Source organism: Alligator sinensis, unplaced genomic scaffold, assembly GCF_000455745.1.
Source record: "Alligator sinensis unplaced genomic scaffold, ASM45574v1 scaffold420_1, whole genome shotgun sequence".
In the NCBI taxonomy this organism is placed as follows: domain Eukaryota; kingdom Metazoa; phylum Chordata; order Crocodylia; family Alligatoridae; genus Alligator; species Alligator sinensis.
Window position 1 is genome coordinate 964,091 of NW_005842298.1, and position 13,277 is coordinate 977,367.

The 13,277-nt window shown below is 43.3% G+C and overlaps 1 protein-coding gene across 9 annotated transcripts in view; it reads right to left on the bottom strand.

Annotated features, from left to right (window-relative positions):
* Window positions 1-13,277, bottom strand: part of TRIO (trio Rho guanine nucleotide exchange factor) — a 466,181-nt gene that overhangs the window by 376,514 nt on the left and 76,390 nt on the right. The window contains exon 1 of one of the 9 annotated variants that reach the window (XM_025209614.1): window positions 3,558-3,577. The exons of the other annotated variants lie outside the window; for them this stretch is intronic. The gene's annotated coding sequence lies outside the window, so the exon portion shown is untranslated. Of the gene's footprint in view, window positions 1-3,557; window positions 3,578-13,277 lie in introns of those variants that run through there. 9 annotated transcript variants of the gene reach the window in all.

Genomic DNA, 13,277 nt, shown 5'->3' on the forward strand with positions numbered 1-13,277 from the left:
ACACAGCTGGATAAGTGGTGAAATGTGCATCAGTGCTGAGAAACTGGCGGCAGCACACTTTTGAACTAAAACACATTGGAGGTGCTTTTGCTCAAAAGCGCGCTGCCGCTATTTTCTGTGTGCTGATGTGCATTTCTCCAGTTATACGGCAGTTATTTCACCAGTTATACGGCATGCGGCACAGTGCAGTTCGCCTCAGCTTGCAGGAGATATCCAGTGCATTGCAGGACAAAAAAAGTACGTGTATAAATGCCCAGAGGCACTAGCTCTCACTCCCTCCACACTACTGCCTGGAAAGTACTGGAAACAAGTAATTTAGGCCTATTGCTTTGCACTTAAAACACTTCTCAAGTCCTAGACATTTCTGACTAACCAACTTAGGGTTTTGATCAAGTATCCCATTATTTTCCTTCTGTGTCTATTTTCAATTTGCATGCACAACATGCAGCTGCATCATGGGCTCCAAAAAATTTTTGTTGCACATAATTACAGGACTGAAATACTACGAGGCTTTCTTTTTTTTTTTAAAGGCTTCCAGTTCAATAAACATATTAATTTCAGTTATTTATACCTCCACAAGAGAGAGTGAATTTAATATATAAAAGTACATGTTAGTTTTTTATTTAGGTTTTCTTTTTAAATTGTTGTTCCTGGTCACTTAGTTAACAGCTGGAGATGAAGCAGTTTGTTTAAAAAAGGACTTTGGGGGAACTTCTGGGTTGAATATGAAAGCTGTGGACAGAACAGTAACATGCCTGGGCTGTATTAAGGCCTGCCAGTCTGTTTACTCATACCAATAACCTTTCAGTCAGTGTGCACTCTGTATGAAAGAGCCCCTGTATGAAAGAGCCTATTTTTGATAGGAAGATTATTTGAAATGAGGAGTATTAAGCCACTTCTACACTAAGGATGATGATGATCAAATACTGGCTCTCAGATTAACTCTTTCAAGCCATCAGCTACTATATTAAATATGTTAACTAGTATCTCAAGATATCACTAATATTTGCTGCCATCACCTTGCAAGCATCTGTTTGTAATAAGGCTGTTAGTGGGTTCATATATATATCCTGGACATCACATGTATTTGCACAACGAGGGAGGGAGTGGGGCAAGGGCAGGGGTAAGGGGCACTGCCCAGCCATGGTGGTGAATGGGACCACAGAACTGGGATGGAGCTGCGGGCAGCTCATCCAGGGGATCACCATTCCAGTGCTTAAAAATGGCAATGTGGGCACTTGAACTAAAGCTCATCAACTGAACTTTAGTTCAAGTACCACCACCACTGTTTTTAAGTGCAGGGATACTTTTAACCAGAGCAGGGCTGAGCTGGGCCTATCTTTTAGTTTCTGCTAAACTCTGATTAATTCTGCAGGCTCAGGGCTCTCTGCTCTGCTACCTATACCCCAGGAGTCACATGCTGGCCATGCGTCCTCTACCTGCCCAGAAGCAGGAGGTACAACTTACTGCTGCCACAGGCCACACACCCTTCTCCTCCATGGGGCCAAGCCTAACCCCCTCCCTCCCAGAGGGCTGGGTTCGGGCAAGGCCACACCCCTTCCCCTCCATTATGGGCCAAGCCATGCCCCATTTTCCTTGCCAGGCCAAGCCATGGTTTCCCTACCCCAAGAGCCAGGCTGTGGCTGGGCTGCCCCCTGCCTCCCTCTGAGTGGCTGGATAGTGTTGGCTCTGGTGCTAGATCAGGACCATCGGCAGCATCCGGTCTGCAGACAGATAGGGTACTGCCCATCCAGCCCACTGGGGAAAAAGTTTGAGCACCACTGGCCTATGTTAACAATACTAGTACTTATGTCATTCATACTGTGGTTGTAAATGGGAGACGCTCACCTGTTATTCCTAGCAAGATAAAGAAACACTGAAAAAAAACCCTAGCATACTAATATAGTACATAAATGACTTTGACACCTGAACTATTGAAGAGCCACATTCTAAACAGAACCAGGGTCACACTTTGAAGCCAGTTCAACTAATGGATGGAGTCAAGGCTACAGTTTCGTTTTATGCAAAGCTGGTGTGTTCAACAGTGCATTTTGTTCATTTTTATAGCATTAAAAAAAGTTTTATTTTCTGCTACTGAGAAGTTTACAAGCTTTCAAAAATAGTAACAACCCAATTCTTTATTTCCCCTTTCCCTCTCCTACCCCTGCCCCTTTTTAAGCCTATCTTTTAGTTTCTGTTAAACTCTGATTAATTCTGATTAATGCAGATTTTGGAGAAAGACGTTTATTAGAGCTTTTGTTGCCAACCTGTCCCGTTCAACAACTGTTGAAGGTTCTCCTGCTAAATTATGATATTTTAGTTACACCATCAGCGTTTTCCTCTTTCATACAATTTACATTTGGGGGAGGGGGTGCTCCCCATTAAATGAAAAGGACAGATCATGAAACCTTGTGCATCATGGTTCACAGCTAATGCACAGTTTTTTCAATGGTATGGTCAATACTCAGGAATATTCAATGCATGTAGATCAATGGTGCTCAACCTTTTTAGACTTGAGGCACCCCTGGATAGACTTAAGGCACCCCTTAGAGTATGCCAGGTTTTACTTTTCACTCTTTTGCCTACAGAAAAATAGAGCAGTTTTTTCTGTTGCAAAGAACTCGGATAGACCACAACTACAGATTTCTATTTGCAATCTGTGTTTGTCTTGTAAATCATGTTTATAAACCTAACAATGCTAAAATTGTGTGGCCCTCTAGAAAGGATCTCATGGCACCCTGGTTATGAATCTGCTCTAAATTCTGTACATGGAAGGATCAAAGAAGATAACTGCAGCAACTCTGACAGGTAAAATGTTTCCAAGTCACCCATTCCTTTTACCAATGTCCAAGATGTAAATGAAGCCTCTTCAGTTGGTTTTCACAAGTACCCAGCACTCTTTTAGCCTTTAAAATAATTCTATTTCATTTTAAAGCAATACATTTTACTCCTCCTCTTTTTTTTGAGCCCGTCATGAATTAACAGGATCAAAATGTACTTCAATATAATCATCCCCATCTCTCTCTCATGCATATAAATCTAAGTGTTAGTGGGGTAAAATTAGTACAATGTGCATTAGTGTACATGGGGTACACTTAAAAAAACTCCAGCAACAACTTTATTTGATTTATACCTTTTTATCTACCTACCAAGATTTTCCTTTAAAATAAAGGTAGAATTTACAGAGCAGCAAGTGTCGTTTGATGCCTGTAAACAATAGCAAGTGTTGATCAATGCCTGTGATACAGAGACAGAAAGTTACTATTTTTACTGGTCTAAAACTTCCTATTTTTACATGCACTATACTCTTAGGATGGTGTTTTCCCCTCCACTGTATCAGCATAGCAGAAACACATTGTTTCAACAAATGTTTAAGGATTCTAACAACACCCTAATAATATCTCTGTTTACTATTGAAACATAACCTCACTTGCAGTCTGGTGTGGGGTTTTTCCTCCTATTTTAAAAATAGCTTTTACTACACTACTATCTATGGTAAGGATAGCCAAATCTAAAGGTACTTCCCTTTTACCTAGGAACTATATGTACACACTGACCAATGCATGTACGATCATGGTCTTCTATTTATAACAACATTCCTGGACAGTAACTGTCAGTAGCCCGGTACAGTTAAGTGCAGGCCAAGGAAAGGCCTGAGAGCTGAGGTCATCTTTATTCAGGAGATCAGCCCGTATGGGAGTCTTCGTAATTCTTCATCCAACCACCTAGGAAACAGAAGAATGCTGCAGTACAAAAGGAATTTTTTATGAGAGAGAGAGAGAGAGAGAAAGTGTTCCTTTTTAGCATCTCAAGGACTTGCTCAGGTTAAGATCCAATGGAGGCGGGCACTGAACTTTATAGCAGCACTTATACATTATAACAACACTTGCTGCTCTAGGAATTCTACAGGATGGATTAGGAACCATCAAAAGGAGAGACAGAATGTTATTCATTGCATCACAGCCACATAAACTACATATAAGATTCAATTATCCAGTAATTACAGTAACCTCCAAGTGCCCTATCATCATTGTGTTACATGTAAGACTGCTAACATGAAAGACAGTTTTTCTTACTTAACTACGTTCATAGACTCTCCTAAAAATGACAACAAAAAAATTCTTCAAGGATTAACAGGCACACAATAACTATTGAGTGACATCAAGCAACATCGGTGGCAGCACCGTCTATTAAGCCAATTAATGGCAAAGAAAAATGCACACCAAGTTCCTAGGTTATTTACTGCTTAATGTACTGATCTGTCTGATGTGCTGGCTTTCCTCTGTCCCATTTAATACATAAAGAAGCTTAGTTACTTTAACTAGAACTGTCTGAAGATTAGCATCATCAGGAACAGTATTTCCTTCAAATCTGCACCTTTTAAAATCTATCCAATCTTGAACTCCAAGTTACCTTAATAAAAAATAAATATATTTGTGAAGGAAGACTATGTATTGCAGTATCTGGACCCAGTTGTCCATGCTTGACACCCTCCAGGGATCAACAGTCATGAGAATTGCCCAAGGTGCCTTAAGCAGTACAAATGTCATTTCCTTCTACTCCTGCAAAGCAAACAAAACCTGATACACAACCTGACACATTGTTACAATCATTTTTCTTTGCAGATATACCAGTAGTCACAGATGAAGCTGTCACAAGCAGACTCTTGTACTAAGCAGTCAAATGCTGAGTTATCTTTCATAAGATTAGTTCACATAATGTTGCCAAGAATTTCCCTACCTCGCTTGATGGGTGTACTCCTTCACTATCATTCCAAGCAAAGGAGGTCTTGTATGTAAGAGTTTTTATGGATTTCTTTCCTGAAAGAAAGTTCTAGTTTGTAGACTCCTCCAAGACACTGCTTCCCAGTTTATCTTCAAAACTGGGCAAGCTGAATTCAGCTCTGCAGAAGTTCCTTCCCACTGCACATACTATGCAACTAGGTGTTGCTTTCTTTTTTTACTTTAATTTTGTCCCTCAGCTTAAAGCAACTATAACTACTAAAGCTGAAGTTCACTTTATTTTTGTCTCAAGTACTCCTAACATCTATTTAGCATTTTGTTGTTTGTAACACTGGTGAACAGCAGTCAAAACCCAGCCCCAAAAGTCTCTGTGAAGTACCAAATGCATCCATTCAGCTCTTCCATTATCCAGTTCACTGTATTTTTTCCAACAGCAACTGCTTTCAAAAGAAATGCTTATAAATAAAATTAAATGTTTTCCAGATGTTTAACACCTCAGATAATGATTTTTAATATATAAAGCTGCTGATACATGGAGAAAAATTTGATAATTACCCCAAAAGAAACAGCAATATCTACTCGTAGTGATATTAGCACAGCTTACGGGGGGCGGGGAGGGGGTTGTATGTTTTGTTTTTTTAACTTGGAAGAATGAATACTCAAGGCAATCGAGTAGAATCAGTTTTTCATCGTATTCCCTATCTCAGCTATGTATAAATGGAAGTTTTTACATTAAAACTTACACTTCTGCTGGCCTAGAAAGGTCAAATAAGGCTAAAGAGGGCTTCTTTTTATATTAAAAGGGTAACATTTCTGAAGGGTTTAAGTGTCTAACTTCCTGTTGAAAAGTCAAATCCAACCTTCCTAGGCTAGGGACAGAAATTACACATAAACCAGTACTAGTGATCAGAAACTGGCTGTTTGCAACACAACAGAAGCTCATCGCACTTAAACAGCTTTAAAAATGGCCAAAACCAGTTTAAGATAAACCTGGATGGATGTAGTATTAGACTTAACTTGAATCTGGAGGGGGATCTAGGACGGAAGTTCAATAAACTGATTTACCCCAAATCAGTTAACTCACAGTCCTCCCCCCAACATCCCAGGATGCTTTGCACCTCCCCTGCAACCCGCCACATGCCCTCCCTCCTCCCCAGCAAGGTGGACAAGCTAGCCTTGGCCCAAAATGTCTGCTCTAGCTGAGCAGGGAAGTGTGCTCCAATGTCCCCCAGCTTTTGGTCTGGGCTGCTGCAGGCATGTTGCTGCATTTCTGGAATCAAAAGTGAATGTCTGTTCACTTGCTTATCAGTTCAATCTATGTAGCTTAGACTAACCTGCAAAAATTGAATCGATACAGCCTTGGGCTTTCTAACTGTCTGTACTTAGTCCTAATGAAGGATGAATTCCCAAAAGGCTATTTCCATTTCTGGAAGGAGTTTATGGCAATGATGGCAACTAAGTACAAGTACAATTTCCTGGAACTGATTGTGCCTATTTAAGTATTAGATTTTTAAAACTTTTACTTGGGATTACTTAGGAGTCTCTTCCTTGAGGATTTCACAAAGTTCCTGTTCGATTTCAGTCCTGGAAGTCAGAAAAAGGATGTAGTGTTTCTTGAATGGTGACCATTCTCTATCAAATAACTAGACTTCTTTCAACACACAAACACCTCTGTAGATGAAATAAATTAGTTTTATTTTCTGGGCCTTTAAACACATTCTAGACTGTTATCACCATTAAGTTATTCCTTCCTTTTTAACCAAACTATTTTGGCAGAATTTCAGTACATGATTCAGACTTTCCAATATGTTGCATTACTCAAGGGATACATTGAAGAATCAGTATCAGAGTAAATTAAGAGCATCTTTAAAATATTTCCAGAAAAGTTACCATTACTGATGGAAACAGGTAATTTTCAGGCTACTTACTTCTACAAGTTAGATAACAGTAACCAACATAAGACATTCTAGAAAAAAATAGGGGAAACACTAATGTTGTTTTGATGTGCACAAGAAACTGTTTTTGCATTGTTTTTTAGTCCTTATTTTGAAGTGCTACCATCCCAATTCTGCAAGTAATTTATGTTTCAAGAGAAAGAAACATTTAATGATTCTACTTCTATTTTAGAGATAGCTGACACAAGCAATTTACCCATCCCCCTTCTTATTTACCCTTATCCAATTTACTCTTCCCCTCTCCTGCCTCTGCCACCACAATTAATTGTTCCTTTACAATGTAGCATTCTTCCCTCTGTCAAAGATTTCCATCTTCAGTTATCTAACCTCAGCATTCTGAAGTGCATGAAAAAAACACAATCATAATTACAAGCTCTATGTTGTAGGCCTGAGAGGGAGCAACAGAGAAGCCTTGATAGGCGGACATGGTGATGCAGCAGGGAAGCCATGAACCGGACAGCACAGAGGTCCTGTGTCCCACCACAGCTATAATGCAACGTTTTACAAGCCAGTGCTCCCTCTGGTTGGAGGAGGGAGCCCACAGCCAGAGATTTCAAGCCCCGGCAAGAGATGGCAAGGGGGGAATATCAGAGGACTGGAGAAAAGAGTGCTTCCAGATGCAGCAGGGACTGGAAGCAGCAATTTGCCGTGGACAAAAGAGAGTGCCAGCATCCAGAAGACAGATGGAGAGCAGCTACACTAGCACAGGTAGTGCAGCTACTACCTGCGGACAAGCAACAGACATGGCAGCATACTGAGAGGTGACCAAAGCACGCTCAGGCTTATTGCTGCTGAGTGAAGTGAATTTTCCTTTTCTTTTTTGTTAATTTTCATGTCCCTTGGCAGAAAGCCTGATAGTGGCTGGGAAGAGAGTGGGGCCACGGAAGCCATACCCAGCATAGAGAGGACTGGGCCCAGAAGAGGCTAAAGGGGACATTCTTGTTGTCTTCTATTGTTGCAAGCCTCTCCTGTACCCTTCAGAGGACTTTCAGGACTTACGTGTGGGACTGCGTGGCCCTGCTCTCAGGGCATAAAGAAAAAAAAGAGGATGTCACAGGATGTTGCTGTGTTCCTTGGAGGGAGCCTAATTGGGATTGTCCCCTTTTTCTTTTTTCTTATTTCTCATTTATTGTTTCCTTGGACATTACTGCTATAGGCAGTGTCAAGCAGTAGTGAGTTGGGTTCTAAAGCCACCTATTGCCAGCCTTGGGTAGCTGGCTAGGAAGAGACCAAGTCGGATAGGGTTTTTTTTGTTTTGTTTTGTTTTGTTTTGGGGGGGGGGGGGCTACAGAGCCTAGGAGGGAGGCCCCTGGGGCATGGTAACAGACCCAGACTGTACAACCTTAAACTGCTGAGCAGAGATTACTCCACTCAGTGGACGGCCTGTTGACCAGGACCATAGCACCCACAGGTGGCCAAGAATATCGCTGTGGTGTGGTATGGGCAAATGTGTAGGGGAAGGAGGAACCCCCCTAAAGGACTTTATGGCAGGATGCAGGGACTGAGCCTGTCTGTATATTCCAACTCCCAAATAACTAAACGTTCCATCAAGTCGTGGCAGGTGAGAGAGACTGCAGTACATCAGAAATTATGGATAGATACATCCCTGGGTTGCCTTCCCAATGGCACAGCCAGATCAAACACAAGGGACGTACGGGTCTCAGCCCTACTGGGTGACACCCTGACAGCCTGAAATAAAGCATTATTTATTAAGCTTGGGAAATATCTCTACAAGATTTGAGGAATTGTTAAAGAGCATTTACATGCATAGCTAGCTTTGCACTCCAACTTAGTCATGTAGACATTTCTTTAACAGATCCAAACAACAGCCCAGGAATGTGTTGTGTTTGGGTACATCCTATTGTATAATATGGGACAGCTGTCTCTTATAGCTCAATTACATCAACTACCATCACAAAAACAATTTTCTGACATGACTTCCCTTTCATGAATGCATCGCACATACTAGCAATTTATCAGAGGCCTATAAACTCTGGTGTCCTAATACATGACAGAACTACATTCAAGGCAGCTACTCATACTGAGCTGTCTCTACCTACATTAAAATGCAAAAGTCTTGAGAGGTTAAAATACCTGCTGTGTGCAAGTCATTCTCTATTAGATATAATAGCAATGTATCCACTCAATTCCCTCTGCTCTGCTCTTAGAAGCCTGGTAGGCAATCACTCACCAGGATGTATTAGTTATTTATGGTTTTCAAGGACAGCTGTTACCAATTTCATTAGAGTTTTGCCACCATCTTCATTACTCAAGCGTGGCTACACTCATGCTGAAAATTCCTGTGCTATTTTAAAACAGAGTTATTTCTTCCCATGCTTTCCCCGCACCAATCACTATGCTTCGCAACATTATCCTGCCTTTGAATTGCTTTCACCCTTTATGTTCCAGCCAGAAAAGATCTCATAGTGTGTTGGGACTTTGCACATTGTTTTTTGCAAGCCAAAACCTTTATACAGTCCAATCCAACCCAATTCAGACATCTGCAAAGGAGGAGGCCATCATGACATTTAAAGGTGGACTTAGATCCATGATGCTTGGTTCAGAAGAGTGTTGAAACAGTTGCATAATCCACATTAGCCAGGGCAGCAATGCACAGTTCACAAAGAACTTTAACAGGACCTACTCCACAAAGTAAAACTAATTCTATAAATAAGCAACTGTGCCTCTTACATCTGAATTCTATTTGATATTTTACAGATGGCCATTGTAACCTAACATCTTGTAGGCATCCTGAAGCGAAAGCACCGTTTGCTGACCAATCAACAGCATCATTAGTTTTCACACTAATTAAACACTATAGTCAGCATCACAGTCACCATATTAATAATATGCTATATTTACTCAAATCAAAGTTGACCCTGAATTTAAGATGATTTCCTCAGTAATTAGATTCTAATTTATAAAACATGTATAAACTTGTTTTAGTTTTCCACTTATAGACTCTAATTACCATAGGACTGTCTTAAATCTCTCCATCTCCCACTGCTATAGCAGGGAAAATAGTAGCTGGAAGGTAGGTTGGCCCCCTTGGCCTTTGCCCCCTGACTTCTTTCTCTGCAGCCATCTTGCCCACCGCCCCCAGCACCTCCTCAACACCCAGCTCCCTGCAGCCTCTGCCCCTCCTCCATACCCCCCCTTTATTGTCAGAAACTGCTTGAAGTCCGTTCCAACACTTTGAGGCTCAGCCTTTGAAAAGTCATCCAGTATTGTCGGTCCGGCTGATTGGCCAAACATGCAACACAGCAGTTTTGATGCTGCTGATTGGCCAGATGGGACAGAGCTTCTACGTGCTCCATGCCTGGGAAGGAATCCAATCCCAGCTGGAGCCAAGCTACCCCTGACAGTGGGGTGAAGTGGGGGAGGAGAGTAGAAACTGCAGAGGGCAAGCAAAAGGCTACTATGGGTCTGGGTCTGACCCTGACCTGGGCTCAAGGCAAGTCAGAGCCATAGCAGCCAACTGCCCCCTCCCACTTTTGCTTTGTATGCAAATCTAAAACAAGGAGCTTTTTCTCCCATGCTGACTTGGGGTAGGGGGGACCTCATCTTAGATTCAAGTTAACGCAGTAATCAGACGGTAAAAAGCTTAATACAGAAGCTATAGCCAGTAAACAGAACTATTTTTCTCATTATAGTGTAACAGGCTTACCTTTCAGAGCTTGGTCCCAGGCTTGAGATTCTGCTGTTTTGATTGATGGAGCCCATCTACCAATCAGGAGGCAGCAGAGAAATAAAGTCATGCCCCTTTCCTGAGGGGAGGGAGAGAAGAGCTACCCTGGATCTGATTGTAGACTGCAACACTCAGGTCTGGAAGACTTCAGGGGCAGAGCCCTGGAGAGTATAAAAGGAGCTGCGTGCCCAGCACAAGGGAGGTGTGTCAGGGACAGAGAAGAGAAAAGAGCGGGGCTTAAAAGAGCTGCCCATGCAGGATGAAGCAGTAGCCCAGAAAGAACCCCTGAAGACTTCTATCAGCACGGAGCAGCAGACGGCTCCAGCGGTTAGGCTCTCGGTGCGCAGCAAGACATCCCAACCCTGGGAGCTGCACGAGGCAGCTCAGGTCTGCAACCTCTAGTGTGAAGCCAGAGACACAGAGCACAGGCCAGTGCACGGAGCAGGATCTTTGGAGCCCCTTGGGCAGCTCAGGTCCCCAACCCCCAGCACGAGGCTCGGAGCTCAGTGCAGGAAGCGCTGCATAGAGGGTGAGAGACCCTAGGAGCCACTTGAGGTGGCTTGGGTCTACAGCAGCTAGCATGGGGCACCAGCTCTGTGCAGATGATGCTGCCCAGAGGGTCTGGGAGCAGACTAAGCCCCAGTGCTGCACAAGGTTGTCCAGACCTCCAAACCCTAGCACGAGGCGAAGCACCCACTACACACAGCAGTGCATATGGCCCGAAGCCAGGCTGGCGGCAGCAGAGTTGGGCAGCAGGAAAGCCCAGCAGGGAACAGAGCTCAACCTGGAGAGCGGGAGGCAACCGTCCAGACTTGTGGAGTAGTAAGTTACCCTGAAGAGAGGGTCCCCACAGAGAAGGGACCCCCCAGGGTTGTAAATGGGCACCACATGGGCCACTCCTGGGTGATAGTGAGGGGGCTTAGGAGTCTTTGGGGTCTTTCCCCCCCACCTCCTTTCCTGTAGTGGTACCTTGGGAGTGGGGCCCCTGCCCTGGAGGGCACCCAGGTAGTCTAAGGATTGCTTGTTATATTTATAGACTGTGCCTTATAGTTTCTGTGAATAAGTTGAAGTAATAGTTTGTATACTAAAATTTACAAGGTTGCCCGATCAATATCCTTTGTTCTGGGCTGTTCTATTGTTCATCTGTATTTTTAAATAATAATGGGGGGTGGGGGTGGGGTGGGAGGTGTGTAGGGTTTATTGTTTTGTAAATTTGTACACACACACACACACACACACACACACACACATTATATATATTAGTAGCAAAACCCCCAGTTTTTCTTTTTTTAATACACATATATGATACACATTCCCTTCCCTTCCCCAATTATTTCTGGCTTTTCTTTCTCTCCCTCTCTATTCCCTATAGACAAGCATAAGCGAGCTCAGACTTAGGATAAGCTTTAACATTTTTATTTTGGTAGCAAGTTTTTGGTTTTGGATATCCAGTTTTATACTGTATTATCATTAGGTTTGTATTGATTTTTACTGTTGTATTATTATCATTTTTGTATGGATTTTTATTGTTTCATATGGATATTGTATGGCTTAGGCCTGTGTTTGTAAGTGAACCAAAGTAATGCCAAGTTTCCATTTTGTATGTCAAGTCTCCATCTTCTGTCCTCTGCCCGGGCATCCTGTGTTGCAACTGTATGATTCATGTAACCCTCCCATGTAAATTGGTTCCTGGATGAATGAGAGTGATTGCGAATGATTGGAATACAATGGTAGCAGGCCTCTACTGAATGGCCTGTAACAACCATGGCATCACCTCGCATTGACTCATCCAGGAACCACAGATCTCACCCCGGAACAGAGACAAGCCCAGCATTTGAAAGACAAAATATCCTACAGCAAAATATTCAGCAACTCTACCATTGTACCCCACCATTACAGACACCCGAAACTGCACATCCCTGCATGGAGCACACATGCTCAGTACGCCAGGGGATGACCCTTGCCTGAGCATACCTCCTGTCACTAGAGTCACACAAGGTCTGCCCCTATGAAAAGGGGCAGTGAAGACGGACCCAGTGGGACACCCTCTCCATCTGGACCAGCACCATGCCACGCTACCTATTCACCCAGAGGCCCTGCCAGTGACCCCCCTCTGAACGACAGCACCCCCCACCCCCTCTTCAACCAAGGACTTGGACTCTGCTTCTCTTCCTCACCTGGACTCCAGCCCTTCCACTGAGTCTCTTCCTCCTGCTACCAGTGTGTGCGCGCGAGCATGCGCGCGAACCAATAACTTCATGGGGCTGTATGATGTGTCATCTGTGTAATAAAACTGTTGTTTAGACCCCTAAGTTGGGTTTTGCTTTACTCTGGTTTGGCCCTGCTCCAATCTCTGCTCCTTGCCCCTCTAACTTCTGTTTCATTTCTCCCTCTCCTGCTTCTGGCTCCCTGCCACGTCCAACACCTGTCCTGAGCTCCTCTCTGCCTCCAAGCCCCCTGTTTCTTTGCCAGTCTTATCCCCACTGCTTTTTCCTTTTCCACTGAGCAACCAGGTTTCTGCCTCAGTTTCTTTCCTGGCTGTCTCCTCCTTAACACCATTTATCTGCCCCCCCGCCCCCAATATCTCAGCTGTCTGCCTCAGTTTCCAGCCCCAGTCTACCTTAAGTAAACCCAAGTCTCAGTTCTGTCACAACCCAAAGGTGTGATTTTTTGTTTTGTGTGTGCTTTGGCACCACTGAATTATGTTCCCGCTAAATTGCAGATTCTTTGCACGGTGGAGTTTTCTGCTGCAGAGGAAAACCCCGGTGTAAAAGAATTCCCGCCAATTTGTAGCTTTCTTTGCAGGGTGCGTTTCTTTGTTGCAGCACAGAAATGCTCGTTGCAAAGAGTTCCCGCCATTCGTATTCTGATTCGAGCCCCATTATTGGCTTG